At 46.4% G+C, this 23,154-nt stretch overlaps 1 long non-coding RNA gene across 1 annotated transcript; it reads left to right on the forward strand.

Annotated features, from left to right (window-relative positions):
• The first annotated feature begins 8,739 nt into the window (after positions 1-8,739).
• On the forward strand, positions 8,740-21,558 carry LOC134433472 (uncharacterized). The gene is made up of 2 exons (XR_010031558.1): positions 8,740-8,873; positions 21,344-21,558. It is a non-coding gene; the product is annotated as an uncharacterized LOC134433472 (long non-coding RNA).
• Positions 21,559-23,154: the final 1,596 nt, after the last annotated feature.

Here is a 23,154-nt window from a genome sequence, read left to right on the forward strand (position 1 = left end):
TGCACATTTTGCTTACTGCCCATCTAAGACATCTCCTTTTTTGCAGCTGTGCCTTTCTCCTTGAGACTGCACAGATGGCAAACAATGCACAGCGAAGAGGGAATGTCTATTCCTCTTTTTTGTCTTTGTCTCAAAGGGACCTGAAAAGAAGAATCAACCCATGTTTTCCAAACAGCAACCTAGCCATGTACATTCATCTCCACGCCCTTGTTTTCCCTCTTTCAGCTACCTTGTGGGTGAGGAACTGTCCCTGGTTATGGAGTACATGGATGGAGGCACTCTGAGCAATGTCATCAGCCAGGTCTACCTGTCGGAGGATGAGATGGCAGCCATCAGTCGGGAGGTCAGCAATCCCATCTGTGTTTCCAAGGGCTTGGGCAGCATTGTCTGGGAAACAGGGGCTCAGAGCTGGAGTGATTTCCTGTGCCAGGCTTTGTTTCTGTGTTGCTGGTATGCTATGGGCAAGTAAAAGCATCTCAAGTGAAAGGCCTGCCAGTGCCCCTTCACTCCCTGTACTTAGTGCCAGTACTCTTATCTCCTGCTGTTGTATTCTCGCTCTGTCTCTTGTATTTGTATTTGCTGTTCTCCACCTTGCCTCTCTAAATGTTTGCCTGGAGTCTGTCTTCACTGCATTCCTTGCCTGTAAAAGCAAAGGTGCTGGTGGCAGGATATGAAATGACCAGCAAAGAAAAAAGACTCATTTCTCATAGTCCTCAGCTGAAAAGAATAAAAGTGCAGCCAAAAATGCTCTTTGCTTCCACAAAGTGACTGGTGTGATACTTCCAAGCCTGTGCTGAGGCCAGCAAGAAAATCTTTTCCATGCAGCCTCCCACCCAAAAGTGATCCACTAAAGACCGAAGAGAGGGACTTTTCCTTTCCAAACCCCTCCTTTGTCCTCTGCATGGAAAAAGCACGTCCACTGCAGCAGGAGTCACCCTGGCTGGTTTGCAGGGGACAGCCTACAACAACAGGTGCTGTTGCTCTTTCAAAAGCTGATGTGCCTTTCCTCAGAAAGGTCCTGCTCTGCAAGTGTTGGAGCAGCAAGCTCTTCCTCTCAGTGGCCATTACTGTTCTGCCATTACTCCCCATTCCCCTGGAGAGGGAATCTTTTAGATTCTTTGTTTCCTTTCTTTTGTGATGAAATCACATCACTCATTTTTGCCCTCCTCTTTCTGTTTTCTCTCTCAGTGCCTGCAAGGACTGGATTTTCTTCATTCAAACCATGTCATCCACCAAGATGTGAAGAGCAGCAACATCCTTCTCAGAACTGACGGCTCTGTCAAGCTGGGTCAGTATATTCTTGGTCAGGTGCAGCGTTCCAGGGATGTGGGTGTGGGGCTGCTTGGAGTGACTGCCAGCTCCCCAGAAATGGTGCTGGTGGCAGTGCAGGGACCCCTGCTGCGAGCTGAGGGCACAGTTGCAACGTGCACAGAGGTATAAGGAACCACAAGCAGTCTAGAGTGGCCTTGCTCTGTGTGTGTCCCTTCTAGACAGAGGGAGCTACAATCTAAAGCTTCAGGGGAATGAAGTCCACTGCTGTGAGCAGCATTAAGAAACCTGGGATTTTTTGGAAGTGGCCAATTCCATACTCCCTTGGCTAAAGCCCCAAGGAAATCGCGCATGGACAGTTCTCCAGGAGATCCAACAGCACATTCTTAGCCTGAGAGTGGGGAATTCAGTTGCTTGGTTTCCAAATTGGAGCTGGCTTTCATGGTTTGTTGTTTTCTCCACAGCTGACTTTGGCCTCTTTGCTCAGCTCAGCCCTGAGCAGGACAGACAGAGCTCCGTGGCTGGCTCTGCTGGGTGGCTGGCGCCTGAAGTGGTGACAGGTCAACCATGTGGCCCCAAAGTGGACATATGGTCTTTGGGAATCGTGGGCATCGAAATGGTGGAACGAGAAGTTCCTTCCTGGAATGCAACTCCTGTCTTGGTAAGGTGCAAATACTCACCGATCCCACTGTCTTTCTCACCTGTCCCGTGTTCTGTGTGCCATTGGACAAAATCCCATTGCCATCTGCTGGCACCACTTCCACCAAGGTCCCCTTCTAAAAATGCCCCTGCAGCACAGCAGCATCTGCTGTAGCTGTGGTTGTATCAGAAAGGGAAGTGGCAGTTCAGAAACCTAACCAGTTCAGAAACCTGCCATTTTGGCCTCCAGCCATGCCTGACATTTCCCACTTGTTTTTTGAACAATGTTGGAACTCTGTTTCTGAAGGACAAGAATTTTTCAGTGGACAGGGTAGACATGTGATAAACATCCTGAGAAATGGAGGTTAGACCTTCCCAGTTTCAATTTTATAGAAAACATAGGAAAAAAGGAAAAAGAAAACTAAACAAAAAAGGAAAAGAGAAAAAAACCTACTACCAAAGCAATGCCCAAGCAGTTCTGCTTGCTTTTTCATTTTTTAAATGCATCTCTTCTCTTCCATTCTGTAGCATCTTTTCCAAATCCCGTGGTCGTTGAAACTTTCAGGCTTTCAAGTCATCTGTACATTGTTCAGTCATGTGTGTGGGTGGCCTGGATAAGTGTAGGATGTGTTTATCTCCGACTGCAGTTAGAATTGTTTGCCAAACCCTTGGCTGTTTCCGGGTACTTTAACAAGTTGATGAGCTCGCAGGCAGGTGCCTGGGCTGGAATCCAACGTGGGCAGTTGACACCGGTGCTGTGTTTCTTTACCTCAGGAGCAGGGCCATCCCTGGCCTGCACAGTTCTAATGACAGGGAGGGCTCCAGCTCCCCACCATGGCCAGTGGCTGAGCTCAGCTGAGAGTCAGGATAAAACCCTCTTTGTCACCTCTGGTGATGTGGGAAAAGGACAGATAGCCGCATCAATTATTTGTACACAAGGGGAGTGCATTGCCATTTCTGGCTTTGAAATTCTCCTTTGGGTTAAAGAGGATAATAGCAAAGTCTCTTTGGTCACCATCTATTTCAGTGCCATGAGCACAGAGTTATCATTACAGTGGTGGGCATTTTTATGGAGACTCCAAGACCTCTTGCCACTGTTATTTTTGTCTATTTGAGATGGATTCTGCAAGTTGAGGTTTGAATAGTTCCAAGTCGGTGTCTTATGTTTCTAAATACCATCTTGCAAAAGCAGAATGAGCTCTCTGCCTCTGACTTGTCAGCGTGTTAGAGCTTGGTTCCACATGAACCACACTGGATAATGATCAGTCGATGTCTTGCCAATATATACTGTAATTCCTTGGCCTGTGGAGTATCAGAAAGACCTGCTGAGCTCCACGGACACTTTCAGCTGCATGGAAGTGAGCATCCTTGGCCTTGCTAACTGGAGCTCAGCTTAGGTTAGATGCTCTTGAGCAGGAGAAAGGCTGGAATCGTCAGGTGTTTCCAGAGGCCTGCGTGCCCAGAGGGACTGAGTTCTGGGGAGCAGCTGGATGTTTCTGCACATCATGGAAGGGGATTGCCAGACAGCTCAAGCCTCACCACAGGCAAACACTCCCCAGCTCTTCTCAGGCAACATTTGCTTTGGGTTTCAAGTTTTCCCACTTGTCTGTCTGTGAAGATGCCCCTCAAACACAAGGCAAGCCTCTCAGAAGTGGTGTTACATTTCCAGAAATGAAGAAAAGAAGCCCAAACACAAGAAAGTTGCTAAGGCACTGGTTTTTAGAGAGGAACTTAACCCCCTGTGCAGTTTCTTCTCACTGAGAAACGTTCCTGAAACCTGGGCATGAGGGTGCAAAGGCCGCAGAGTCTCTTCTGCTTCTTGTGCAGTGCTGCTGAAACACTCAGTGACCACGTTTCTCTCCTAGCCCAAGCCACATTCTGCCCGTCACCAAGCCAGAGCCTGGTGATGTGGAGAGCCTGCCAGATCCTCCCATTTGTTTCCTGGCACTTTCTGGGATGGACCTACCATTCATGCATTCACTTGAGTGGCCAAAGGAGTAGAGGGTGACCATAGGGATGGAACCTCTCCTTCTGATTTGACCATGAAAGGTTTTACTTTTCCATGTAAGGAAAGCAGAAATTTTCAGACTGCTGAGAGACAGAGCTGCAGGTGGCTCCTGTGTGTCCAAGCAGGCATTTTCATCCCAGTACATTTGTGCATGGATCTTAATGTATCTGTATTGAAGCTGAGATTCCAAAGATTTGTTTCCTTACCTGAGGAATACCTGGTGGATTTCCTTTCTTTTTTTCCAATTCCCATTCTTTTCAAGAACAAAGCAAAAAGATTGTTTCATTTTGTTTTATGGCAGCTGTGCTTAAGGGACAAGAAGCACTGCAGAAATACTTTTCATGTATTAACCCTTGGATAGAGTAGAGTTAGTATAGCAAAGTCCTTCTTCCAAAAAGCCTCTCAAGCTGGTGTGAATCCTCAGGGAAGGAAATGTGCTTGTGCTGATGTAGTTCCCACTAACTAGGTCAGTCAATGAAATCAGCTGCCAAGGCAAGATCTGTGGGATGTTGGAGAGGCTGTGGCTGCATCAGGGTTTGGGTTTTTGGTTGGTAAAGGAAAGTAATCTCTGGGTCTGTGCCAGGGCAGAAACTGCCACTGCAGAGTGGAGCTTAATCAATGGGATCTGGGAGAGCGGTTACAGGTGGGAAAGAAGCAGGTGGAGCCTGGTGTCTCCTTTTTCCCCAGCCCCAACTCCTGATAGCCACAGGAGGAAGACAAAAGCTGAAGCAGCCCAACCTATTTTCATCCTGCCTGTGTGACTTCCTCAGCTGCTGCCTGCAGAGAGACGAGGCGCGGCGCTGGTCTGCCAAGGAGCTCCTGCAGGTAAAATGTGAAGGGGCTGCAGGTGAAACAGGCTCTGAGGGATGGGCTCCTCCTCCACTCAAGCCCAAGGCAGCAGATGAGCCCCCTTCCTCCTCACCTCCATTCTTGCTGCTCTTCAAATGAAAACAGTGAGGAATCCTAGACTGGGCTGGGCTGGCAGGGTCCTGTAAAGATCCTCTGGTGCAAGTGTCCTGCAATGAGCAGGGACCTATTTAAAGACATTAAGTTTCTCAGAGCCCTTTGCCACCTGACCTGGAATGGTTGCAGGGATGGGGCTCCTACAAGCTCTTGGGGCAACCTGTGCCAGGGTCACACCATGCTCCGAGTAAACAAGATCCTATTTGTGTTAAAAAATATTCACCCCCATCCTATTGTAACTGGCCCTGTTAAAAAAGATGTCCTCCACTTTCCTCAAAGCCACTCTGAAGTCTTGGAAATTGGCAATAAAGTCTCCCTGGGGCCTGTTCTTCACAAAACTGAATAACCTCACCTCTCTCTGCATTTCCTGAGTCAGAGAGGTCCTCTGGCTGTTTCTGTCACCTTCTTTTGTAATTTGGTGGGGTGTTCAATTTTATGTAATGGCAAAAGAATTGAAGTAGAGCAATGCAGGATTCAGAGACATTAAATGGTGGTGGAGGAACCCAAGGAAGCCAGTCCCAGCCTAGGGGTCAGAGATTTGGCTGTGGGCAGGAGGGGCTGTGGGAGGCTCACTCTGAGGGGCCCTGGTTGGTGCCCCCCAGCCCACCCTCAGAGGTTTCTGCCATGCAAACAGGGACAGCTGGGAGGGACTTGGCCCAGCCCCATCTGCTGCCTGGCACGCTCAAGCAGACGGGAACTGTGCCAGGGTTACTGCCAGGTTGTGTGGCAGAGAGGGAACTGCAGGGCCCTGTGCCACTGGGCTGGCCCTGCTGGGAAGGAAGGTGCCATCCAGCACACGAGGGGCAGGGCATGGAACGGTAGACACTGCTCTGTCTCCCTGTGGAAATCAGCACAGTGCCTGTCTGTGGGAGGGACCAGTGTGATGCTTTGGAGTTTCCTGAAAAGTAGAAACTCCAAGGACAAAGAAAGCACCATTTCTAGAGCACTGGCAGGACAAAAATCTCAGCAAGATGAAGACAACTGGATAAATGGATGAGTGGGATTCTGGGCCAGGTTTGCCTGTGATGGCAAATTCCTGCACATAAAGTTGGAGGTGTAGATGGTCCTCTTCCTGTATCCTTCTAGGAGCCAGAGGAATCCTGTGAAGCACTGAGCTTGGAAAGTCATGGTCCATTGTTTTTTGTTGATTTGTTTATTTTCCCTTTGGGCAGCATCCATTTGTAACATTTGCTGAGCCTGCATCCAGCCTGGTGCCACTGATTGTTTCAGTGAAGAAGAGGAGGGAGACAAGAACGTGACAATACCATCAGGACCATTTATTCCTCAACCAGTTTAGAGTAGAATTGTAGGTTAGGACTAGGATTAGGATTAGGATTAGGATTAGGATTAGGATTAGGATTAGGATTAGGATTAGGATTAGGATTAGGATTAGGATTCAGGATAGGGTTAGGGTTAGGGTTAGGGTTAGAGTAGGATTGTCTAATAGGACTGCAGAGTAGGACTGGAAATGAATAAAGTTTCTGAAACCACACCTAACCTTGAAGATTCCCTTCCTTCTCACTCTGTGAATAAGCTCAAAAATTCCTTCTGAATTGTCTGTTGTTTCTTAAAGGTGGATAGTGACACAGTGTCTTTGGCATCGTGTCAAAGAGGGGAAGGATGTTCTTCATTCATCCTCTCCAGACCACACTGCCTTTGGAATATGGCCCACTGGTCTATTTTTGGCCAGCTTTGGTACTTCTATTTGAGGCAGAAAGGGCAATGGCATTTGAAGGCAAAACCAAAAGAAGAATGAGGCAGCCCAAACACCCTGTGCAGATGCAGGCCTTCAGCTGTGACTGGAGAGCATTGGGGTTCCTGCCAGTTGTATTTGGATCCCTAAATGCAATAATCTCTTTGGCTGGAGGAAAGCCTTGCTCAAGTGAGAAAGCAGAAAGATCAGAGAGGGTGCTCGGAAAGGTCTCCTGTGGTGCAGAGCTGTCAGCACCTGTGAGGTGAGAGCGGGCCCGGCCTTGCCCGGGCTGGAGCCCCAGCAGAGCCCCGGCAGAGGCCGGAGCAGCCTGAGCCCCAGCAGAGGCAGGCTGGAAGGAGGCCCTTGGAGCTGCAAGAGGCAGCAGCCGGGCCCTGGGTGCCTCTTCCTGGGAGCTGGCAAATCCTCTGCCCTCAGAGCCAGGGTGGCAGCTGGCTGCTGCCAAGGGGAAGCGCAGCCGTGCTGGGCACAGCCCGGCCTGGAGGCCATGGCCGTCTGGAGTGTGCCCAGTGTGAAGGTCCGCCCGAAATGAACGGGTGACGAATGATTTTTGGGTGCAAAAATAACCAACACAGGCACAGGGGTTTTGCAGTAACAAATCAACAAGGTGCAATTTTATTGATTATAACCACAGCTAAATATGAGTTTGGTTGAGGGATCAGGGGAAGAGAAGGGTAAGACAAGGAAAAAAGGGAGGAAAGAAGGTCAGGGAATGGGGTATAGCTACCAAAACGTGATGTCTTTGGGGTCCCGCCGCCGAAACTCGCTGGTACACATCTTGGGGAGATCTCAAAGGACAGTCGGGCCGAACCCCAATATATATACTGTTCTTGGTTGGGGGAAGGTAGCTGAAATTAGGTTTCCATGGAGGGGAGAAGTCCATTGTTTTCATGGCCGAATGCTCACATGTACGTTAGGTTTTTCCCCCTCCCTGAGTGTGGAGGGAGAACAGTCCCAGTCTCTGGAAGGAGGTTGCCATGGGGGTGCCATGGGGTTGCCATGGGGGTGCCATGGGGGTGTCAATAGGGTGCCAGAGGGGTTCTTGGTTCCTTGATGAGGGGATTCGCATCTCTGTTGGTCTGTCACGGTGGTTGAAGACAGACAAGAGGGGTCTTCTTATGGAGCGGAGGGGAACCACCCCAGAGCTCAGTCCAGCCAGGTCAGGAGTTTGGAAGAAAGTCCAGTTCAATTGTCCAGAAAAGGGCAGCATGCCCCCTTCAAGTACAGCATGGCGTGTTCTGCAAACATCACTTGTGAACACACTAGATAAGCAGGAGACTTTCTTTCCCAACCGGCTTAGCAGCTTTAAACCTTCGGTAGTCTTTTCTCATGACAATTGTGAGGCAAAAAATGAAGGATTTTCGGATGGACTTCTACACCCAGGAGCAGAGAAAGGCCAAGGGCAGCCACGGGCCGCTGGGCTGCCTGAGGATTCCTCCTCTTCTGCCGGCTGCCCTGCAACTCCTGGCAAAGGCCAGCAGTGTGTGCAGCACTCTGGGCACCGGGGCAGGGAGCCGGGCTGCTCAGCAGGCTGGAGCACAGGACAGCTCCTTCAGGCCCAGCAATTGTGCCAGGGAAGCGAGGCCAGTGTGAGGCAGGGACAGCTTGGCAGGGCACATCTGCAGGAGCCAGTGCCTCACGCAGCTCTGGGAGGAAGCGCCTGCAATCCTGCAGTTCTGCACTGAGCCAGAGCAAAGGTGTGAGATTGAGACAGAGTAGGAATTTATTTTGAATTAGGTGAAGTGTTTGGAAGAGGTGAGGGGTCTGTGGGGCTAAAGTTGAAAGAAAAGCTGAATTTTAGAGACAATAAAGAGATAGAGAAAGAAAAACAGAAATGACTACAAAGTTAATCTGTTTTAGACTTAGAAATTTTTTTGATAAAGAAGAACTGGTGCTAAATGTCACGCAGAATGAATATGTATGAACTTATTTTGAAACTGCATGCATATGCATTTAGAAGGGAGATAAAAGAAGACCCGAGGTCTTCAGAGGTACGCTTGCCTTTATGGGGACTTGCGTCCAGCGTGCATCGTAATTAAAGCATACCGGGCTTTACAACTTTTACAAAGTTGTGAGGTTTCTTCTTTTCTCTGCAAAACATTCTTGGTGAGCCAGGCAGGAGAAAGAGATACTTTCCGTCTCCATCTCTGCCCCCACAGGGACAGGGGGGGACCGACGGACTCCTAGGCCCGCCCCAAGATTTTCCTGGAGGAGGCTCCGCTCCTCTCGACTTGCCTCCTGCTGGGACAGACAAGGACCTGCTGGCCTGCGGAGGAAGATACAGTATGTACTGAGGGGCCCCTGGGGGAGAGGAAGGAGAGCAAAGGAGTAAACCACCCAGAGATGTCTGGGTTCAGCTGATAGAGCAGCTGTATTAGAGACGGGGTTCATCGTTCGGATAGAGCGGAACCGCCAGCAGCTCTGGGGGTGAGCTGGGTGAACCCGTGTATGCGTGTATTAAGGTTCATTGTTCTGATAGGGTAGAGCTGAACCCGCGTATGTTTTCTTTGTGTGTGTGTGAGTGGTGTCCAGACACTGTGTTGCTGTATGTTGCATTGAGTGATCGGCGCGCTGTATTTGTAATTGTGCAAGTGTATAAAGTGTATGTTGTATAAAAGAGAGTAGATCCATAGTGCTCTACTGCACGGGGGGAGGAAGTCCTACCTGCCGCTGAAGAAGCTGAGTAAACACAGGCCGAGGCAAGCTGTGGGGGCGGGGAGCGCCTGACAGAGAAGACAGAGTAAACTGTAGAAAAGCGTAGGTGAAGACGTTTCTTGAGTAAAAGTAGTAAATTGTAGTGTAAGTTGTGCATACTTTCACCGTCGCTAGACGAACCCGAGGGGTTCCTCTGCCTCAGTGGTTTAGACTCGACCCCTGAGAGTTTGTGAATCCGGTAGATTATTGGATAGATAGGGGAGATGAACAAATTCATTTAAAAAAACTCTACCAGACTTCAGCTAACACTCTTGTAAGTCTAGACTGAGAACAACTTGCCGTAAAAGATTTAGAGCTCCCTGTAATAAATAGAATAGCTTGCCTTTGCGAAAAATTTCAAGTAGCCTTTGGTACATCAAGGGGCTGGCACGCTGCGTAAGTATTATTACAGTGTATAGTTTGTGAGAAACACTGGTATTGCTGTTCTAACAAGCGACAGAGCACGTGCCCCAAGTGTAGATTAGAAGTTTCTGATCAAGCTGATTCAGAGGCTAAGATCTTAAAACTTGTGTGTGGGAAATCGCATCTGATACCTGCCACTTGGAGTGTGTGGGAGGAAGATTGAGAAGCTACTGTGAAGTCCTCTGAAAAGAGGTTTGGGTGGGAGCGAGATAGGGCAAGAAGGAAATAATGAGAACTAACCAGAGCAAAAAAGTTCCACAGGCCAACCCCTTAGGGTGCATCTTAGCCCACTAGAAAGAAGTCACTAGCCGGGGGAGCTCTGAGAATAAAAAAATTCTAATCCAGTATTGCACACACTAATAACCCTTATACAAGTTAGAAGACAGAGCAAAGTGGCCACCCACTGGAACCCTAGACTATAATACTTTACTGCAGTTAATGTTGTTTTTAAGATGAGAAAGTAAATGACATGAGGTCTCGTATGCTGATAAGGTTTTCTTTTAAGAAATCACCAAGAGTAGCAAAAAGACTGTGAGATTAAATCACCCTCAGACCTACTGGTCTTAGCCCTTGAAAAAGATAACAAGGCAAAGAGAATGCAAATCAAACGCTGTTGTTCAGCATGCAGTATAGGACAACGGTGTATGAGATCAGATAAGGTCTATCGTTCTGAGGAGCAAGAACGAGACACATTTGAGTGAGTGAAAGCTCCTCCACCTCCTCCCTGAGGGGGGGAGGTTAGAGAAGTTGAAGCTGAAACTGAAGATGAAGAGGAAGAGTACTTCCCCAAAAAGGAGGAGGACTCAAGTAGAGAAAGCACATCTACTAGAACCCACCCCACCCGTGGGAGTCCAGTTGCATCTAGAACTAAGAAGCAAGTAGTGCTACAGGCCCCTCTGCGACAGGCAGTGGGACCAGAAGGAGCCAAATTAATGATTAAAGTGCCATTTACCACCCTTGATTTAGAAGCATGAGAAAAGATTGCGAAGAATTATTGTGTTGACCTGATACTCACTGCCAAATGCCTATGATATGTTATCAAACAACACAATCCAGACTGGGCTGACATCCAGCTACTACTAGATGCTTTCACTGAAACAGAGAAACAGCTGATCCTAAAGACAGCAGAGAATTTGGCAGAAGATTACTGTAAAGCCACACAGCTAGATGTGAAAGAACATTTCCCCCTCCAAGACCCAGAATGGGATCCTAATGTGTCGGCAGAGGTAAAGAAATTAGCAGAGTATCAAGAGTAGATAGCAACAGGAGTAGAAAGAGCTATTCCAAAAACCATAAACTGGTCTGCCTTATATTCCCTTAAGCAGAAGCGTTCTGAGACTCCATCTGAATTTCTAGAGCGTTTAAGGAATACTATGCGTCGTCATACATCATTAGATCTGGAGTCTGAGATAGGGACAAATCAACTAGTTAATACATTTTTAAAGCAGTCTGCTAGAGATATCAGGCGTAAACTTCAGAAAATTCAGAGACCAGATGAGAAGAATCTTGAAGCCTTGTTAGAAGAAGCCTAGAGAGTATTTAGTAACCAAGAAGAAAGATATAAACAAAGAATGAAAAAGTTAGTGGCAGTAGTACAAGAAGAAAAGCAGAAGAAATACAACCAGAGACCGCCAAGACAAAGACCACCTCAGCTGAGCAAGAACCAGTGTGCAATCTGCAAAAGAATTAGTCACTAGAAAAGCCAATGCCCAGAACGAAGAAGGAGTGACCAACAGATAGCTGCACACGTACAAAACAACTGAAGAGGACCGGGGGATTCTACGCCAGCAGATCCATAACAATGAAGCTAAGAGAAGAAAAGAGTAGGATTTTTAGTTGACACAAGAGCTACATATTCAGTCTTAAATAAAGCTTTAGTACCTGTAGAAAATGATTATGTTGTAGTGCAAAGAGCAACTAGCCAGTCTGAAAGGGCATATTTTTGTAAACCTTTGAAGTATAAATTGAGAAAACAATAGAGTATTCATAAATTCTTGTACATGCCTAATTTGGTGAATTAAGCACTTTTAGGGAGAGATTTATTGGAACAATTACAAGCAACCATTACATTCAAAAATGGGGAAATTACTCTGGAGGTGAATGATCAAAAGTACATGGAGGTATTAAGTTTAACTCTGACAGCTATTGGCATTAAGGAAGAAAGTGATGAAGAAATACTAGGTCAGGTATTTCCTGGGGTATGGGCCTCTGATGTGCCAGGGAGGGTGAAAAATGCCTTCCCCATAGTAATCAAACTCAAGGAGGGGGCGCAACCAGTGAGAATCAAGCAGTACCTCCTAAAGGAAGAGGATAGGAAAGGAATCAGCCCAATAATCGAAAATTTTCTGCAGTTAGAATTACTGAAAGAATGCCAATCTGATTTCAATACTCCAATTTTACCTGTTTGGAAATCTGATGGGTCATACCGGATAGTACAGGATTTGAGGGCTGTCAATAAAATAACAGAAGATCTGTATCCGGTGGTAGCCAATCCATACACTTTATTAACTTGCCTAACACCTGAACTAACCTGGTTTACTGTTTTAGATTTAAAGGATGCCTTCTTTTGCCTCCCCATCCATGAAGCCAGCCAAAAAATCTTTGCATTCAAATGGGAAAGCCCTAAAAGTGGGCACAAAACCCAGCTCACATGGACCAGACTACCCCAAGGCTGGAAAAATTCCCCTACTTTGTTCGGGGAGCAACTTGCAAAGGATCTGGAGTCCTGGGAAGCTCCACAGGAAGAAGGAAGGCTTTTGCAGTATGTGGATGACCTTCTAGTGGCCACTCGGATGAGGGAAGCATGTGTGGCCTGGACGGTAAGCCTTTTGAATTTCCTAGGACTCCAAGGATACAGAGTATCCAAGAAAAAGGCACAGGTAGTGAAACAGAACGTTATCTACCTGGGGTACGAGGTGAGTGCTGGGCGACGGACTTTAGGGCAGGCTCGCAAGGAAGCCATATGCCAAACCCCAAAACCCCAGACAATAAAAGAGCTCCGAACCTTCTTAGGCATGGCAGGATGGTGCCGGCTGTGGGTTTATAATTATGGACTGCTCATCAGACCCCTCTATGCTCTGATTGCCAATGGAAGCAGAGATCTCCAGTGGACAAAAGAAGCAACACGGGCCTTTCACCAGCTGAAGAATGCTCTCATGTCAGCTCCAGCTCTGGGACTTCCAGATGTGAGTAAACCATTCTTCCTATTTTCCCATGAGAAACAGGGAATTGCCCTGGGAATACTGGCTCAGGACTTGGGTCCATACCGGAGGGCAGTTGCTTACCTCTCTAAGCAGCTAGATGCAACAGCCAAAGGATGGCCAGGTTGCCTCAGAGCTGTAGCAGCAGTTGTGCTGAACATTCAAGAGGCACGCAAGTTTACTCTGGGACAAAAATTGACTGTGCTAGTGTCCCACACAGTGTCCGCAGTACTGGAAGTAAAGGGTGGCCACCGGCTTTCACCACAGAGGTTTCTGAAATACCAGGCCATCATGGTAGAGCAAGATGATGTAGAGATCGTGGTGACTAATATTGTCAACCCAGCTTCCTTTCTCAGTGGAAACCAAGGAGAAGCAGTACACCATGATTGCCTGGAGACCATTGAAGCTACCTACTCGAGCCACCCAGACTTAAAGGATACCCCTCTGGATGATGCAGAGACCTGGTTCACTGACAGGAGCAGCTATGTTGCCAATGGGAAGCGACATGCTGGGTATGCAGTGACCATCTGCAGAGAGGTAATGGAGTCTGGACCCTTACCAACAGGTTCCTCCGCGCAGAAGGCTGAGATAATTGCCCTGACCTGTGCCTTGAAAAGGGCAAAAGGGAGGAGAATAAACATCTACACAGACTCGAGGTATGCATTTGGAGTTGTACATGCACATGGGGCCATCTGGAAGGAGAGGGGACTGCTTACCTCACAGGGAAAGAACATCAAACATGCACAAGAGATAATCCAGCTGCTGGAAGCAGTTCAGCTGCCTGAAAAGGTAGCAATTATGCACATTAAGGCACACCAAAAAGTGAGCTCAGAATTGGAAGAAGGAAATGAGCTGGTGGATAGAGAGGCAAAAGAAGCAGCAAAAGGTGAGGTAGCTACTGAAGGAGTCCTTATTCCAGATGGACAAATCTCCCTTGAAGGTAAGCCAGAATACAACAAGAGAGATAGGAAATTAATTGAAGATCAAAAAGGGACGTATAACCAAGAAGGGTGGGCTACCATTGAAAAGAAACTGGTAATCCCTTCCCATTTATTGTGGTCACTAGTAAGGGAAGAACACCAGAAAACGCACTGGGGAATAAATGCCCTATACACATACCTGATTGAAAGAATTGTTGCTAGGAATTTATATGCCACTATTACTCAGGTGACCCGACAGTGTGATCTTTGCCTCCAGACTAATCCCAAAAATACCCCCAGACCGAAACTCGGTCAGAGTGGGAGAGGCCATGGGCCTGGACAGCAGTGGCAAATTGACTTTTCAGAACTCACAAGGAAAGGGGGGTATCGGTATTTGCTGGTATTGACAGACACATTTTCAGGGTGGCCGGAAGCGTTCCCCACCAGAACTGTCAAAGCTCGAGAAGTGACCAGAGTATTATTACAAGAAATAATACCGCACTTCGGAGTTCCAGCCACAATATCCTCAGATAGAGGATCACATTTCATTTCCAAGATAGTGCAACAGATTAGTAGCCACCTGGGCATAGACTGGTGTGAAGGTCCGCCCAAAATGAACGGGTGACGAATGATTTTTGGGTGCAAAAATAACCAACAAGAGGCACAGGGGTTTTGCAGTAACAAATCAACAATGTACAATTTATTGATTATAACCACAGCTAAATATGCGTTTGGTTAAGGGATCCAGGGAAGAGAAGGGTAAGACAAGGAAAAAGGGAGGAAAGGAGGTCCGGGAATGGGGTATAGCTACCAAAACATGATGTCTTCGGGGTCCCGCCGCCGAAACTCACTGGTACACGTCTTGGGGAGATCTCAAAGGACAGTTGGGCCGAACCCCAATATATATACTGTTCTTGGTTGGGGGAAGGTAACTGAAATTAGGTTTCCATGGAGGGGAGAAGTCCATTGTTTTCATGGCCGAATGCTCACATGTACGTTAAGTTTTCCCCCTCCCTGAGTGTGGAGGGAGTACAGTCCCAGTCTCTGGAAGGAGGTTGCCAGGGGGGTGCCATGGGGTTGCCATGGGGGTGCCATGGGGGTGTCAATAGGGTGCCAGAGGGGTTCTTGGTTCCTTGATGAGGGGATTCGCATCTCTGTTGGTCTGTCACGGTGGTTGAAGACAGGCAAGAGGGGTCTTCTCATGGAGCGGGGGAGGAGCCACCCTAGAGCTCAGTCCAGCCAGCTCAGGAGTTTGGAAGAAAGTCCAGTTCAATTGTCCAGAAAAGGGCAGCATGCCCCCTTCGAGTACAGCATGGCGTGTTCTGCAAGCATCACTTGTGAACACACTAGATAAGCAGGAGACTTTCTTTCCCAACCGGCTTAGCAGCTTTAACCCTTCGGTAGTCTTTTCTCATGACAATTGTGAGGCAAAAAATGAAGGATTTTCGGATGGACTTCTGCACGACCCCGTGACTCACGATTGTCTTGAGGAATCTTCATCAGCAGAGCTCTAGAGTGTCTTTGAAACTCGTTGCATGTCGGTAGCATAACCCCGGAAAAGTAGGGATGACAGGAGAGAGGGGATAAAAGGGGAAGAGAAGGAAAAGAAAGAGGGAAAAGGGGAACCAATAAACATAAACATAATTAATATTGATCATCATAACAACTTCACACGTGGTTATTTGTTATAACAATTTCAAAAATTATGATAATTTTAACAATTTCAAAAAATATTTATCAGTTAAAGCAATATCATTTAACAATTTCAAAATGATTAAAACAAATCACAACAAACAAATCATAATATTATCATCGTCTTTTAAAATTATTTTCTAAGAAGTAAAGTAACTTTCTGTAAGTCACACTTGATATTTAAGAAGTTGTTCTAGGGCACATATGTTTGATTCATAGCTGTTTCGTATCAAGTGTTTTGGGGACATCTATTGTATCGAGTACATCAGCTAAGCGGTGTGCATTGACTACAGCTGACAGTCTCTTAAGCTTTTTCATCATTCTCCAATTCAAAATGAATAGGGCTGCTGACAAGATAAAGCCAAGCGTAACTAGGATCAAAAGAACAACAATTGGATGGCACACACTGTTCAGAACACCTGTGGCAGTAGGTGACCACCCAAAGAGAGTATCCCACCACCTATGCTCAGCATCTTGCTTTACCCTCTCCATAACCCGGTGTATTTGTCTCACGTTGTGATGAACAGTCACCAGGGTCTTCTGTCCGCTCTCCTTGATTTTCTCGAGGATGTCCATCAGGTCCTGATGGAGCAATAGTTGTCTCACGAGGGTGAGGTTCATTCCGATAGGAGTGGGCATCATCTTCTGGATCAGCGTGTAGTTGGATTGCAGTAGGTGGTGAGAAGTAACTGGAGCTTCATAAGAGAAATCGCGTTCTACTATCTTAGTAAAGTTACAAGCACAAAAATTTGAATGATTCTTTGCATCTACCACAACATCTTCTACAAAGACAGAATCACATGTCGTTCTAAAGCATGCACAGCCATTGCCTATGTATATAAGAGCTGTCTGGGTATCCTCATGTGGACGAATCTTGAAATGACAGATATTTTGCTCTACGTCTAAACAAATATTTGATCTATGATTGCATTGCTTTCACAGATGAACTCTTGTTGTTCTCCGACAACACAAGTTTCCAGGTTAACAGTTTGCCATTTGTCATCAACCTGACGGGCCCATCCCCTATGTTCAGTAGGATAGAGAACAGCTCCGTCATGGTTTAATCCTAATGCAATAACAGGGAAGACCAAATGTACAGAGGCATTGCGTATGGTTAGGACAAAAGCAGTGGCTATGTTTGAAATGGGATCATAGGTAAAGTTCACCAGGTTCCACCAGGATTGGAATTCTCTTTCAAATTCAGTGGCACTGTCCCAGATTATTTTCCGAATTTCTGTGGGGAAGGTGCCTTCCTCGCCCTCTCTTCGAATTGCAGCAGAGACAGATTGCATCTACAATTGTGCCTGGATACAGCTGAGGGCTAAGGAAACATTGTTCTGTGTAGCACTAAGTGCATCAATTACCAATTTGTGATCATCCACATTCACTCTTTCCCAATTCGGTAATATGCTTGATAGCAGCCACTGGTGTGTTCGCAAAAGCCAATAAGAATGACTGCAGTAGTTGCTGTAATTTGGTCAAATCTCTAATTGTGACAGCCAATTTATTCAAGTTCAATTAATTTACATGTTATGTATAATATCATCACCTGGTGTTACCATAAGGGGAAGGAAAAACATTATTTCTGTTATTCATCACTAGTGTTATCATGGTTTGTCAGGTCTTCATGTCCCTTGGAGTTCTTCTGAAAAAGTAAACACAACAGACTCTGCCACGAAGAGGCAGAAAAGGTTAGAACAATGGAATTGCCAGAGAGGTTTTGAACAGCAGTGGTACTTCCCCTACAGCAGCAGGGGGTCCACCAAAAACAGGTTGTCCAGGGTAATGCCCTGGGTTCTTGAAATCATCTGCTCCCTGTAGTGAAGGAATTGTGCTTGGAGCTGTCTGGCAAAAAGCAGTGATTTTGGAACACTGATTTACCCCCCATCTATAGTAAGAGGTGTGAGAAGTCCATTTAATCTTTTCACCTTCTGCCCTATCCTGCACACTTTTGACAGTAAAGTGAGAAACATTACCAGATTGAATTTCCTGTGGGTTTAGGAAAATCCCAAACCATCCCTGCATTGCTTTTACAGTATTATCTCCTGTAGCTCTTTTAAAAGCATCAGCCTGGAGCAACCCAAATATAAACATAGCATAGGACTTGGTGTTAATACAGACAAGAAAGTAATTCTGTCCCTCACTTTGGAAAATACTCCAAACAGTTAACAGTTCCCCAACCTGGGCATTGTCCTGTTCCTCTCTGTTAGCAGAAGTGGGGGAGAGAGGAGGGGTTGCTTTAGTCACAGAGGCAGGTTTATTTTGGCTGCTACCCAAGCTCCCAGTTTCTTGGATTGCCCAGTTCTCCTCCACCTCCCTGGGAGCCAAGCCAACCACAAACACCCCTTCCCAGGTAGTGTACCTTTTCTCAGCATCTTTGAAACCATAGGAATAAAACCCAACAGGCTTTGTCAGACCCTCGGGACCCTGCTGCCAAATGTTTACTGAAAGTTGTGAGGAGGCAAATCCCCACTCCACCTGAAAGGGGTCTGTAGGATAGATAGGGTCCAGTGCTTGGTGAGCTGTCACTTCAAGAATCAGCAATTGCAATGTTTCCTTCTGAGAAGAAGTCCAATCCCATTTTATTCTTTTTCTCAGCAAGTCATAAAGGGGAACAAAAGGGTCATTCTGGTTACTAAGAAGTTTATCTGGTCTTTCTATAGGAGACAGAGCTACTATGGTTTTCTGAAGGAGAATTGCTGTAGGTTTAAGTGTTCCCGGAAGCCTTTGAGTTAAAGAGGTCATAATTTCAGGCTTTACAGGTGATTGGATTGGAGATTCAAAACCAGGAATTAATTTCTTTTCATGAATCAATTGCAGGCAGCCAGATTTGTGAATGTTTTCCAGGAGTTGGTCAAGGATACCAACCAAAGGGTCTCTCCTTTCCAAGGGGTTAAGCCCCTCAGCCCAATGAGCTGTGTGCTGATTTGGGGACCATGGGATGCGTCTGTCTGCTGTTGTTAGGAACACCCCATGTCTCCAGCACCCTCCAGCTTCTTGTTCTGACAAAAGAATCTGATCTCTCCCAGTGAGAGACACTTGACAAATGTGTTCTGTTTCAGATTTTTGGGGGCGAAGCCCATACTGCTTTGCAAGTTTTGTTAATTCAGTAGCAGTGTACGGGATTTCTTTAGTGGTTTTGTGCGGGCTAAAATCTTCATTATTGATATAGTTGTATTCTGTTTTAATTAGAGGTTTTATGTTTTTACAGCAGTGTTTCCCGCAATTTTTCATCAGAGTTAATTCTGTTTGAGAACAATTTTGACTAGTGTGAGGAGTTTCTTTCTCCTCTGTTTCTTTTGAGGAATCAGAGTTCTGTGAATTTTTAACATGTTCCTCTCTCAGGGCAGTCCGTAACAAGTTATTTACATTTCTTTCTTCATCCAATTGTTTTTGCAAAACTTCAACTAGGTTTTGGAGGGAGTCTATGATAGCATTTTCCTCACTTTTTTGCTTAAAGCGAGTTTCTATGGCTGCTGTGAGACAGGCACCCAAGACTGAGCAGAGGACGGTTTTATTTTTGCCCAGTTTAAATTTTGTTTCATGTTGCAAAGAAGATATTCTATCAATAACATTTTCTAAGTTAAGCCAATTGCAGTTTGCCCATTCTTCTCCCCTCAGAGAAGGTGTGGCATTGTATTTAGCAAGCAGAGCATAAAATTCAGCTTTACCTTTTGCACTGAAGTTTTTAGTCATTTTGTGAGGGGAACAAAGCTACACCAGGGAGTTAACTTAAGTTACACAAATCACACAGCCTTTCCACTGTCCCCTTGCTTCCCTGGGTAGTTGAAGAGACAGAATCAGTCTGGGAGGCCCTGTGAGGTTGCTTCAAATTTGTTTCTTCCTTCCCAGACAGTACAGATACGCACTCACATGAACACAGGCACACACAAATGTTTTCTTTGTGAGGGGACCAGAACCTAGAACAGGGAAAAAGCCACTCAGCCTTCGCTGGGCCACCCCTCGCTCCCTGTGTAGGTGAAGTGACAATATCTGTCTAAAAGGCACTGCTTAATTACTTCAAGTCTGCCCCTTCCCTTTTAGACAGTCCAGGTACACAAAATACAGCAGTAAAAAACAGTTATCAGGTTCAAATTCACCTCAAAAACAACAGTAACAGGTTCAGATTCAATTCAAATACAACAACAACAACAACGGTATCATTATCAGTATCAATATCAGTAACAGCATCAATATCAGGATCAGGAGAAGTATCAGTGTCAGTGTCCGTGCCGGTAAAATCAGTAACAGAAATGAGAGTAACAATTTCCCCTGCTTTTGCACCGAAAAATCTTTTGTGTCAATTCCGGAGCCTGTGTGCTCAATCAAGCATGAGATTTGGCTTTGGCGTGTGTAGTTTGTGAGAGGTTACAAACTACACAAAACCTGCAAAATCTCACTGGCTGCTGGAATCCTTGTCCGTGACGCCAATTATGTGAAGGTCCGCCCGAAATAAACGGGTGACGAATGATTTTTGGGTGCAAAAATAACCAACAAGAGGCACAGGGGTTTTGCAGTAACAAATCAACAAGGTGCAATTTATTGATTATAACCACAGCTAAATATGCATTTGGTTAAGGGATCCGGGGAAGAGAAGGGTAAGACAAGGAAAAAAAAAGGGAGGAAAGAAGGTCAGGGAATGGGGTATAGCTACCAAGACGTGATGTCTTCGGGGTCCCGCCGCCGAAACTCGCTGGTACACGTCTTGGGGAGATCTCAAAGGACAGTCGGGCCGAACTCCAATATATATACTCTTCTTGGTTGGGGGAAGGTAACTGAAATTCCATTGTTTTCATGGCCGAATGCTTCCCAGTCTCTGGGAGGAGGTTGCCAGGGGGGTGCCATGGGGGTGCCAAAGGGGTGCCAGAGGGGTTCTTGGTTCCTTGATGAGGGGATTCGCATCTCTGTTGGTCTGTCACGGTGGTTTAAGACAGACAAGAGGGGTCTTCTTATGGAGCGGAGGGGAACCACCCTCAGCTCAGTCCAGCCAGGTCAGGAGTTTGGAAGAAAGTCCAGTTCAATTGTCCAGAAAAGGGCAGCATGCCCCCTTCGAGTACAGCACGGCGTGTTCTGCAAACATCACTTGTGAACACACTAGATAAGCAGGAGACTTTCTTTCCCAACCGGCTCAGCACTTTTAACTCTTCGGTAGTCTTTTCTCATGACAATTGTGAGGCAAAAAATGAAGGATTTTCGGATGGACTTCTACAGCATGGCCTGCGCTGGCCAGGCCTGACTTTTCCAAAGGCAGAGCTCAGCTGCCCTTGGGGGCTGCAGGAACAGTCCTGAGCCCAAAGAGCCTCCATGGCTGTGCTGGAGACCAAGGCTGCAGGAGGGAAATGCAGGGCTGCTGCAGGATGGGGAGGGCATTGAATTCCAGCACACACCTCAGCTCTCTGATGATCCCGACACCATGCTGGGCTCTGTTTCAGACTGGAGCAGAGCAGATGATGATGGGTCAAGAGCCCTGCAGGGCCATCAGGGACCTGCAACTTACAAGGTGCTCTGTTCTCCCTCAAGTGCTCTCTGAGAGATCCAATCCCAGCTGGGCATCTCAGGGCACAAGTGGCACTGGCTGTTCATGGGCACATAACTGATGTCAGCCTGGATAGGGGCACAGCTTTTATTACCTGTTAGTTTCATAATATACAAGCAAATCTTTATTATCTGGGTCATTTAAGTACTGTTAAGAAATGGCACAGTTTTCCCATCTGGAACAGGAATTTCCTGGAGGTGTACAGATGGCAGGAGGAAAAATACTGATCTTGCCTTCTACTGGTGTGACCAATATTTTGTCTATTACTTCCTCTCCATTTTTCTTCAGGTGTTTTCAGCTCTTCTGTTGAAATGGCCATGTCTAAGCACATCTCTTCCTTTACAGCAGGTGGATCTATGTACTTCTACTGCTCTCTGTTTTCCTCCTCTAGATGCTCTCTGGTCATTCAAGTGCCTCTCAATGACTGGCTTCATGCTTTGAGCTGGATGAAATTGCTCAATATTTCTGAAGTTCAAATAAATATATAATAAATATCATCTTAATTGTGTTTTTATCTATCACAGAATTACCTTATGTCTTTGTCTAAAACTGTTCCTGTACAGAAATCTCTTGGGGATGGTGGACATGTCAGATACCGCTGGGACATCACAGAGAGCTGAGGAAAGAGCTGTGGTGGTTATTAAACTGTTCAAATACTTAATTTGTGTTTGTTTGCAAGAAACCTTTCTGTTCCTCTGAGTGTCACCAGACCCTGACACCAAAGGACACAAACCTGCTGAGTTGTGGCTCCCACTGCAGGGGCACTTGGACCTTGGCTCTGCACAGGAGAGCTCTTCATCTCCTTTCCCTCATTTCCTCCCCCTGGGCATGGAGGGAGCTCCTGACTTCAGCCTGTGACTCGTGTGTGCAAAGAGCAAATCTGGGCAGAATCAGGGCAGGAAGGGTTTGGGGGGACCTTGGGATCTGTGCTGGGCACAGAAGGTGTTTTCCATTGCTCTGAGACTGTCTGCTGTGCACAGTGGATTTAATACCCAGCAGAGGAATGACTTTTGCATTTGATGGAGCTGTGGCTTGCCTTGGCTTTGTTGGCTGACAATAAATGAACATCCCTCTGTGTCTCAGGCAGCTCCTTCTCCAAGGAAAGCAGGTGGGAGTTGGAGCCAAGGAGCTGAAAGCTGCAGGTGCAGCCTGGGCTGGAGGGAGCTCAGATTTGCACAAGGCTGCTCTGAGTGCCAGGGCTTGGATGGGGGAAATGGTGGGGTGGGGGTATGGACAGAGTCTGATTGATTGTCAGCCATGAAGGGTCTTGATTTTCATATCTATTCAAACTGAATGAGGAACTACTTGGATTCACTGTCAATAAGAGACTGCACAGACTGATTTGTGAACAGGAAATGTCCCAAACAGGACCTTAAAAATCTTTTCTCACTGTCTTTTTAAATATAAGGCATTCACTTAGAACACACTACTGAAATCTATCAAATTAACCACAAACATTTGAACACTTAAATCAAATCAACACTTAAATCAAACTCCAGAGGCTTGGGTTCTTAAGGTGTTCTGAATGTTAATGATCTATGGGACACTGAATTCCTGCACTGAAGAGCTGAAGGCTGAACAAGCATCTGCATCAGGAAAATTCAACCGCAGCCTCCAAGGTGCTGAGGATGTCAGCAGCCCCCACTGAGGCCATCCCTGCCCAGAGACCGTGGGGGAATGGGCAGACAAGGAGAGTGTCCCTGGGGCTGGGGCAGCACAACTCAGAGGCACCAGCGGCTCCAGCTGGAAAATGGAGTGTGGAATGTGGCTGGGGAAGCCCTGCCTGGGCTGTGCCAAGCAGGACAGACAAGCCCTGCTCCCATCCACTAAAAAACAACTCTCTCAATGAGATATTTAAAAGAAATTACAATTGTTTGTGTACTCTGAGATGGACTCTCGTGAGAAATACCAACAAGATATTCTCAGGAGCTTAAAACAACAAATCAGCCTTTACTGACAACTTTAGAAAATCAGACAAGCTTTGCCAAAAGATTTATTATGACAGTGTAGTGGTTTTTAGTTTGTTAATTTAAGATTTTTCTGACCTTGAGATTTTTTAATTAATTTATTGATGAGCGTTCTGGGTTTTAGTTTCAGTT

This window comes from Melospiza melodia, unplaced genomic scaffold (assembly GCF_035770615.1).
Source record: "Melospiza melodia melodia isolate bMelMel2 unplaced genomic scaffold, bMelMel2.pri scaffold_18, whole genome shotgun sequence".
NCBI lineage: Eukaryota > Metazoa > Chordata > Aves > Passeriformes > Passerellidae > Melospiza > Melospiza melodia.